This window comes from Sesamum indicum, linkage group LG10, assembly GCF_000512975.1.
Source record: "Sesamum indicum cultivar Zhongzhi No. 13 linkage group LG10, S_indicum_v1.0, whole genome shotgun sequence".
NCBI classification, from domain to species: domain Eukaryota; kingdom Viridiplantae; phylum Streptophyta; class Magnoliopsida; order Lamiales; family Pedaliaceae; genus Sesamum; species Sesamum indicum.
The window spans coordinates 10,802,019-10,812,828 of record NC_026154.1 but is presented as its reverse complement, the minus strand read 5'-3'; the positions used below and the strand labels follow the sequence as shown (position 1 = coordinate 10,812,828).

Here is a 10,810-nt window from a genome sequence, read left to right as displayed (position 1 = left end):
AAAGTAAAGATGGGCTTCATCAATGGAGAAATCATCAAACCAACAGAGGGCGCAAAGGAGACCGAGCAATGGACAAAAGCTGATAATATGGTAACTTCTTGGATATTGAATTCAATATCCAAGGAAATTGTCGAAAGTTTTATGTAAATAAAGAGTGCAAGAGACTTGTGGATCGAACTGGAAAATAGATTTGGGCAAAGCAATGGCCCAATGATATACAAACTGAAAAGAGAAATGGCTTCAATCACTCAAGGTACTTTATCTATATCTGCCTACTTCTCTAAATTGAAAAGGATATGGGATGAGTTGGCCACCATTCTACCGAGTCCAGAATGCAGTTGTGGAGCAATGAAAATCATCACAGAAATGAAAGAATCTAATCAACTGATGCAGTTCCTGATGGATTGAATGATGTTTATGATCAGTCAAGAAGCCAAATCTTGATGATGTATCCTCTTCCAAACATAAGTCGTGCTTACTCGATGGTGCTGAGGGTAGAAAGCCAGAAAGACATCAATACAGAAAGTGCTTGTCCTCCACAAAATATGGCCATGCAAATTACAAGGACTTATCAAACACCAAAGGAATTTCAGAAAAGAAGGAACAACATTGACAAGAAATCCCAAGTCTGCAAAGAATGTGGGAAAACTGGCCATACTAAAGAGGTATGTTTTGAAATTTATGGTTTTCCTGACTAGTATAAGACTCTTCTTGAGCAGAGAAAAGGAAGCAACAGAGCTTCAATAGCCATTGAATCTGGAGAACAAGCCCATAATGCAACAAGTGAGGGGTCTGCTGCTGAGATTGTTAGATCAGAACTACAGAAGTATTTTGGGGGAATAGAACGTGGAGCATCTACAACAAACAGCATCAATGGCATTGAATACACAGGTAAATGCTCCAAGAATTCCATTACAAATGATCTATGCTCTAATATATGGATTATAGACAGTGGTGCAACCACACATATGTCAAATAATCCAACTCTTTTTGATAAATCTGATCTCAATAAAACTAAATCCTCCATTCATCTTGCAGATGGCACTACACTTCCTGTTGTTAAATCAGGAAACATTATTCTGTTTGATAAAATTTCTTTACATGATGTTGCCTATAATCCTGCACTGAAGTTTAATCTTCTTTCTGTGAGTAAGCTGTGTAATAAATCCAACATTAGATTTAAATTTTTCCCTGCTTATTGAGTATTGCAGGACTTGAGGACTAGACAAGCCATAGCCATAGCCATAGCCAGGCTAGTAGGAAAGCTTTATATTCTAGACAGCCACTCTGTACAATAGAAACATATAGACAGGATCCTAGCTTCTAATTCTAATTTTGGTCTTAATGTATCCTGTACTGATTCTGAAATTTGGCACAGGAGATTAGGGCATATATCTGACAGTGTAATGCTTCATACTGGTTTAATAAGAAATAATAAAGTTTCTACTCATTCTTGTGACATTTGTCCTCAAGCAAAACAACAAAGAATACCATTCCCTTTAAGTGATTCTTGTTCCAAAGACATTTTTTATTTAATACACATAGACTTATGAGGGCCTTATAATGAATTCTCCATATCTAGATGTTCCTACTTCCTTACTATTGTAGATGATTTAAGTAGATGTACCTGGACTTTTTTGATGAAATACAAATCTCAAACCACCAACATACTCATTGATTTTCATAAAATGATTATGACTCAGTTTAATAAAAGGATAAAAACTATAAGGACAGACAATGGTACTGAATTTCAAAACACTCAATACCAAGACTTCTTTAAAAGAGAAGGAATAATACATCAAACCACATGCATTTATACTCCACAACAAAATGGTATTGTTGAAAGAAAACACAAACATCTTTTACAAGTAGCTAGATCACTCATGTTTCATTCCTATCTCCCTAAAATGTTTTGGACAGATGTCATTTTAACTGCTACTTATATAATAAATAGGATTCCTACACCTATTTTAAAATGGAAAACTCCTTATGAGATATTATACAAGAAACCTGCTGATTATAGTTACTTTAGGACTTTTGGATGTTTACGTTTTGCCACAAACACCTCTCCTAATAAATCTAAATTTGACCTTAGAGCCTCTAAATGTATCATGTTAGGATATGCTAACAATAAAAAGGGCTATAAACTTTGACATTGAAAAAGATGTTATCCTTATATCTAGAGATGTCACTTTTCAAGAACAAGTTTTTCCTTATATAGGACATCAAACTGATCCAATAACATGCTCCATACCTATTTTGAACTCTGAAATTGATGTTACAGAAATTGATGAAGAAAGCATGGATAACATTGATCATACAACAAACATACCTCAGGAGCAGGCTCCTCATACTCAGCTAGAACCTACTAATCAACTTAGGAGATCTTCCAGAACTACCTCTAGGCCTGCTAGATTGCAGGATTTTATCTGTGCTCAAACATCTAATAACTCAAACTTACTTACAGCTACTTATACCCCTGATATCTATAGTTGTTTTCTTGCTGCCACCTCTAATGATCAAGAACCCAGAACCTACAATCAGGCCATCAAAAGAAAAGAATGGAAAGATGCCATGGATGTTGAACTTAATGCTTTAGAAAAGAAGCAAACTTGGGATATTGTTAAACATCCTGAAAACAAAAGAACTATAGGCTGTGAATGGGTTTATAAACTTAAACTCAATTCTAATGGGACTATTGAAAGACACAAAGCTAGATTAGTTGCAAAAGGTTACAATCCAATACTTGGAATAGACTTCTTTGACAATTTTTCCCCTATAGCTAAGCTTGTCACTATCAGAATATTACTAGCTGTAGCTACTAAATATAATTGGCATGTTCATCAATTAGATATCAATAATGCTTACTTGCATGGTTTCATAGATGAAGAACTATATATGCAAGCACCAGAAGGTTATAACATTCCTAAAGATCATGTATGCAAGCTTAAGAGATCTATATATGGCTTAAAGCAAGCTTCTAGACAGTGGAATCATGAATTTACCTCCAAATTAGAAGCCTATGGTTTTGTGCAGTCTAAATATGACTACTGTCTGTTCACTAAGAACACATCTACTGGTTTATATTGTTTGCTTGTCTATGTAGATGATGTTTTAGTTACAGGACCTTCAGAAAAGGAAATTACAGAAATAAAGAATTATCTGGACAAAGCTTTCACTATCAGAGACCTTGGCACTACCAGATACTTCTTGGGGCTTGAAATTGCAAGATCAAAGGTAGGAATGTCTATTACTCAAACCAAATATATTACTGACATTATAAAGGATGCAGGTATGGAGAATGCTAAGGTCACTTCAACATCTTTGCCTTCTGGGATAAAACTCAGTGGATACAACCAAGAGCAACTTGAAAATCCAGAAAAGTACAGAAGATTGTTGGGTCGTTTGCTGTACCTGGGATTCAGCAGACCAGATATTTGCTTTGCCACACAACAATTAAGCCAATATATGCAGCATCCCTGTAAACAACACTGGAATGCTGCTATACATCTTGTGAGATACCTCAAAGGAACTGTTCGCAGAGGTTTATACATCCTTGTAAACAACATTGGAATGCTACTGTGATGCTGATTGGGCTAGCTGCAAAGATACACGAAGATCTTTAAGTGGTTTCTGTGTTTTTTTGGGAGGAGGACTGGTTTCTTGGAAAACCAAAAACCAATCCACTGTATCCCGATCCACTGCAGAAGCTGAATACAGAAGTATGGCTTCTTCAACCTGTGAGCTGATTTGGATATACAATTTGCTTAGTGAGTTCAGAATCAAAGTTCCTACTCCTATTCCCTTCTTTTGTGACAACCAATCAGCACTTCATATCGCAACAAATCCAGTATTTCATGAAAGAACGAAGCATATAGAGATTGATTGTCACATAGTCCGTGACAAATATAAAGAAGGCTTTCTGGCTGCTGAACATATCGGCTCAAAAGAACAGGTTGCGGATGTCTTTACCAAAGCACTTTTAGGGCTAAGCTTTGCCTCCTTTGTCTCCAAGTTAGGACTTGTCAACATCTTAATAAGTCCAACTTGAGGAGGGGCTGTAAAATTATATCTATCTGTAGCTTGGCATAGCAACAACATGCTTAGAATTACAATCATCTAGCAGATGAAGAAGAAGAAGAAAGTTGCTATTGCGTTTTAAGTTTGGCGATTTTGGTTACTTTGATTGTCTTTCTTGAAACACGGTTTATAGTAGCCTTTGTTTCCTTTACTTGTCACTTATAAAAGCGTTTGCACGCTTTATCTATTTTTTTTAGCTTCTTTTAGTCAGTTAATTAGTTTTGTTAGTTTAGCAGTTGGTCTGTTAATAACCTCTTATAAAAGAAGACTTCGTCTTCTTTCTCTGAACTGAACTTCTCTGAAATACAGAATTCTTGAAGGAATCTTCTTGAATAATTCCTTGGCTTCACTGCGCACTAAAGCTCATATTTCTACGGACCTCACTTGTTTCTAATGGTTACATGACAATTACTGCACACTATGTTGACAATAATTGGATGCTATAGAAGAGAGTGCTTGTGTTCCGAAATCTTCCCCCTCCACATGATGGCCAAAATGTTGGTAAAAAATTGATTAAAACTTTTTACAAGAATGAGGGATTGAGAGGAAAGTTTTTACATTAACCTTGGATAATGCAAGGTATTGTGATGGTGTGGTTGATTTACTACAGAATCATCTCTCTTTGATGAATTCAATACTGAGTAATTGTCAATTTTTACATGTAAGATGCGGCGCTCATATTCTGAATCTGATTGTACAAGTAGGTCAAAAAATCGTAGATACTTGTGTGGAGAAGATTCGTGATAGTGTAAAGTATGTAAGAGGGTTGGAAATGAGAAGCATAAAATCTGCAGAGTTTGTCAAGCAGTTGGGCCTTAAAAAAGCAAGAAGCTAAAACAAGATATGCCTGTTAGGTGGAATTCTACTTATTTGATATTGGACAGAGTTGTCTTGAATTCACTAGCATTTTCTCAATTCAAGCTTGTCAATCCAGACTATATGTGGTGACCATCACTTGAGGAGTGGACCGAGTGGAGAAAATAATGAGGTCTCTGATGACTGAGCTTTTCTCTAGACATCGATATCCCACATCAAACCTATATTTTTGCAGTATTTGGAGAATCCAAATGCCTCTTCAAGAGCAAATGGTAAGTACGGATCTTGCTATAAGTAGAATGGCAAAAGACATGAAACCAAAGTTTGACAAGTATTGGGAGTGCCACAGCACTGTATTGACATTTTCTGTTGTTCTTGATCCTCGTTATAAGCTTGAGTTTGTTGAATTTTGTTATAAAAAACTTGACGGCTCTACATCATATGAGAAAGTTAATGTTTTAAGAGACCAAATGTGGGAGTTGTTTGAGGAGTGCTTGCGTGATGTAGGATGCACACAATTTTGGATCGGGTCGCTGATCCTATTACCCTTACTAAAAAGCAAATCCTACGTAAGATATGGATAATCACTAATTACTTTGTCATTATCTTTTAATTTCTCATTCGATATAGTAAAATTACTCATTATACATCCCAAGAATAATTTTTTTACAAAAAATAATTATCGATGGATTTATTGAATCTCTTATGGTACCTACACGGTGTAGATTTTGACATCTTAATTATGATTAGTATCTGTATTATCTTTTTACAACAGCTTCGCAATAATTAATGATTCTTTTCCTATTTCGTAAATACAGTAAAAAATACAGTAATTTGGACACAGCCTTGCTCATTATTTATTTGAATTGTTATATAGTAAGTGGATAGGGATAGGGGTGAAGTTATGAATGGCTTGATTTGTTCCACATTGTGTGTACGTATGTATGTATAAATAACCCCCTACACATCCTATGTTTCTTCACGTTTCAAACAATTGTCTAGGTAATTTCTTTCACATCAATGAAACTTGTTCGTGATTCTCTCTAGAGCTCACAAATGTTTGAAGTTTTTCTTCAAACAAATCTTTTTGAAGAAGAGAAATTAATCCGAGAATTGAGAAGGGCTTGTCACTCTATGATAGATCGATATTCTAAAATAGTAGATTGTATTTGGTACTTTTTTTGTTTGTTTTGTTTGAGAGTATTCTAACACGTGGCCTTTTTATTTTTTTATTTGTGTGACAAAATTGATAGGTGTTAGAAAAAGTAAAAGTAATTACCAATTAGAATGTCGATCTCCGCCTGGAAGCCAACACAATCTAGCATGATGAACTTTTCAGTTCAAGGCATGATGAACAAACACCAAGAAAAGGATAAGGTGGTGGTGGTATTGGGTGCCACTGGCACAGGCAAATGGTGCCTGACGATAGACCTGGCCACCCGTTTCGGGGCAGAGGTCATCAACTCGGACAAAATTCAGGTCTACAAGGGCCTAGACATAGTAACCAATAAGGTGAGAAATGAGGAATGCCACGGCATACCACACCATTTGCTCGGAATCATTGATCCCCAGGTGGATTTCAATATACATGATTTTGTGCTTCATGCACTGCTGGCTGCAGATGCCATCGTACAGAAGAATCAGTTGCCAATCATTGCTGGAGGGTCCAAGTCCTTCATACAGGCACTTGTCAATGACGACACTGAGTTTCCCTCCAAGTACGAGTGTTGTTTTCTCTGGATGGACATGGCGATCCCAGTCCTACATTCATACGTGTCGAAAAGGGTTGATCAGATGGTGGATAGCGGGTTGGTGTAGGAGGGCAAGGCATTTTTTGACCCAAAACTTCGTGACTATGATTATGGGATTAGGCGTGCCATTGGGGTCCCTCAGAGGGATGAGTTCTTCAGGAGTGACAGTTTTGTCGATGGTGAAACTAGGGCTAACCTTCTTAAAGAAGCTATTGATGAAATTAAGATGAACACTTGCAAATTAGCTTGCCGTCAAGTTGAAAAGATTTTGAGGATGAGGTAGGAATGCGGGTGGCAGATCCATCGGTTGAACGCCACAGAGGTATTCCTTCGACGTGGTGGAGATGCCAATGAAGCATGGGAGAAATTGGTGTTGGAGCCTAGTACGAACATTGTGGCTCGTTTCATTTGCAAAGAAAACTTAGATCCGAAACTGACTGCATATGAACAATTAGTATTATCAATTATGTACCTTCGTGCATATAAACAATAGGTATGAGCAGCAAAATGTTGTAGTCCTAGTGATATACTGAGTTAAAATTCATGGCGGTACAATTAGTGTGAAAGCATCAATATTCAATGCTTTGATCAGTGAAATATATATGTAATCCAATTTATACCAATTCAAACACATGTCCGTGTGATTAGCATTGTCAACAAGAAATATATATAATCCTATTTGCATCTAGTTAAAACTTGCCTAATCATTTAGTACGATCAACAAAAGATATAATCCCTACTCAAACTAAATTGATACTCACTTCCATATGAGTATGATCAACGAAGGATGTAATCCGTTATCAAACTAAATTAATACTTACTTCAATATGATGCTTCTACATACGTACGAACAAAATTCATTATCTCTACTTATACCAATTAAACTAGTGTTTGAGTAGTTAGTGTGATCCTTTAAATGTTAAATCCTACTTATTTGTATAGGTATGAAAATACAGTTTCTGTCTTGTAATTTATGAGGGGGTGTCATTTTTTGTGCTACACAAATTATGAAAAATAGTTTTTACAAGACTAAAATTGTCAAAATTATATTACTAAAATAATTAGTGTTATCAATAAAATATAAGTAAAAATACTACGGGTGTGTAGGTAGATATATATGTAAACATATATATCCGGAGTTCTTGAATAAAGTTGAAAATTAAATCAAATTATTGGTGATTGGATTTGACGTTGATGAATAAATGTGTAATACGAATGTATTAGTATAAGATGACTAACACGAATTGTGATTGCATGTTAACATTTATGGTATCTATAGAAGCGTATTAATAATCGCTATATTCTTGAATACGAACGAGGAATAAGATGTGTGATTAATTGTTGTAACAATTATCTAAGTTAATAAAACTCATATATGTACATTTATGGTGCTTCTATCAACGAAATATTTAGTCCTAGTTACCAAATTAAACATTGTTTATAAAATTATTTTGAAATATAATCCTACTCATATCAATTTAAAGCTTATGTCAGTATAATTAATATGATCGAGAATAGTTCCAAATTATCTTAATTATAAATGTGAATATATTAATGATGTTTGTATCAATAAAGTATAATATAGTCTTGTGCGATCTTATTTATACCAAGTAAAAATTCATGTTCCGTGTATTTATTATGATCATCAAGTGAAAAATCGTGTACTTGCAATTACTGTGGTCTACCAAAGAAGTTATTATATTGATCTAGTCTAAAACCAATGTCCGTACAATTAGTGTACACGCATTATGTGATGCTTTTACTATCAAAATATATATGTACCTTCTTGCATATGAACAATTAGTATGATCGACAAAATTGTGTAGTCCTACTGATATACTAAGTTAAAATTCATGGCGGTAAAATTAGTATGAAAGCATGAATATTCAATGCTTTGATTAACGAAATATATATGTAATCCTATTTATACCAATTAAAACTGATGTTCGTACGATTAGCATGATCTACAAGAAATATATTTAATCCTATTTACAGCTAGTTAAAACTTGCCGATACATTTTGTACGATCAACAAAAGATGTAATCCCTACTTGGTATAATTTGTAGCCCAGTGACTTATTAACAGGCCGACCTTGGCAGCCCAATTACCTGACCCACTTGGCAGCCCACAATCGACCCGGTGACCCGACCCATCCTATCTAACTACTTATATCACATCTGTAACCCTAAATCTCAGTTTCCCTCTTCTCTATTTTTTTTGCGCCGTCTACTTCCTCTCCGCTACAAATCCTCTCTATGATTTTCTGGCTTCTCTTCTCCGGTAGCCATGGCCACTTTCCTAAACCAATCTAATCGTTTTTGGAAAGCCACCAAGGTTTTCCTTCTCTACCACTGTTTTCACCTCTTTAAATAGGGGATTCTCCCTTTCGGCTAAAACATGAATCAAGTTGTTTATCTCCTTCACCATTCACAAAAGTTCTTTGTGAAATATTGAGTTGGGGTCTTTGTGACCGTGTGATACTGAGATTTGAGTGATCGGAGTTGTGGTTGCACAAATCTATCGGCAAGTTTTAATTAGTCTTAAATAGAATTATATGTATTTCTTGTTGATGTGCATAGGGATAAATTAAATCAAATTGTTCGCGATTGCATTTGAGATTGATGAATAAATGTATAATGCGAATATATTAATATAAGACGACTAACACGAATTGTGATCACATGTTAACGTTTATGATATCTATAAATGTGTATTAATCATTGCTATATTCTTGAATATTAATGAGGAATAAGCTGTGTGATTAATTCCTATAACATATAATAAAAAGTTCATGTAAAATAATTTAGGAAACTAATTTACTACTGCATACAAAAGCGTTATTACAAAACTAAAACAAAATAAAATAAAATAAATAGATGCAATCAGTATCATCAATGGATTGGATACTGCAACTTAATTGCTTTCATATTAATCTTGGACCACAAAATGTCCAAATACATGAATCAATTTTATATAGTAACAATTACAAGAACAATATAATAAACATTCAGAATTTGCTCCAATTAAATTTCAGTAAATGTAAATAAGAGATAAAATCTATAGACCACATTCATTAACGTTCAATTAATATAGATTTGGTCATTATAATATATGTTTTTTCATATATAGTAGGTTGAAGAATTAATGAGAATACTTTTTCGGATTCAAAATTCAATTTTTAAACTCACTCGATGTTACTCAAAACCAAATCCTACATAGGATATGGATAATTAGTAAGTACTTTGTCATTATCTTTTAATTTCTCATAATTCTTTTCTCATTTGATATAGTAAAATTATTCATTATACATCCCAAGAATAATTTTTTTACAAAAAATAATTATCGATGGATTTATTGTATCTCTTATGGTACCTGCACGGTGTAGATTTTGAAATCTTAATTATGATTAGTATTTGTATTATCTTTTTACGACAGCTTCGCAATAGTTAATGATTCATTTCCTATTTCCTAAATACAGTAAAAAATACAGTAATTTGGACAGAGCCTTGCTCATGATTTGTTTGAATTGTTCTATAGTAAGTGGATAGGGATAGGGGTGAAGTTATGAATGGCTTGATTTGTTAAACATTGTGTGTACGTATATATGTATAAATACCCCTTACACATCCTATGTTTCTTCACGTTTCAAACAATTGTCTAGGTAATTTCTTTCACATCAATGAAACTTGTTCGTGATTCTCTCTAGAGCCCATAAATATTTGAAGTTTTTCTTCAAACAAATTAATACAAGAGTTGAAAAGGGCTTGTCTCTCTATGATTGATAGATATTCTAAAAGAGTAGATTGTATTTAGTACATGTTTTATTTGAAAGAATTCTGACACGTGGTCTTTTTCTTTTTTTTTATTTGATTGATGGAATTAACAGGTGTTAAAAAAGGTAAAAGCTATTACCAATTAGAATGTTCGATCTCCTCCTGGAAGCCAGCACAATCCAGCATTACGAACTTTTCAGTTGGGGACATGATGAACAAGCACCAATGGAAAGATAAGGTGGTGTTCGTATTGGGAGCCACTGGCACTGGCAAATCGCGCCTGGCAATAGACCTGGCCACCCATTTCGGGGTAGAAGTCATCAACTCGGACAAAATTCAGGCCTACAAGGGCTTAGATATAGTAACTAATAAGGTGAGCAATGAGGAATG

At 34.6% G+C, this 10,810-nt stretch overlaps 2 pseudogenes; both read left to right on the top strand.

Moving 5' to 3' along the window:
* LOC105172325 lies at positions 6,184-7,140 on the top strand (annotated as a pseudogene).
* Positions 10,629-10,810, top strand: part of LOC105172324 — an 828-nt pseudogene continuing 646 nt past the window's right edge.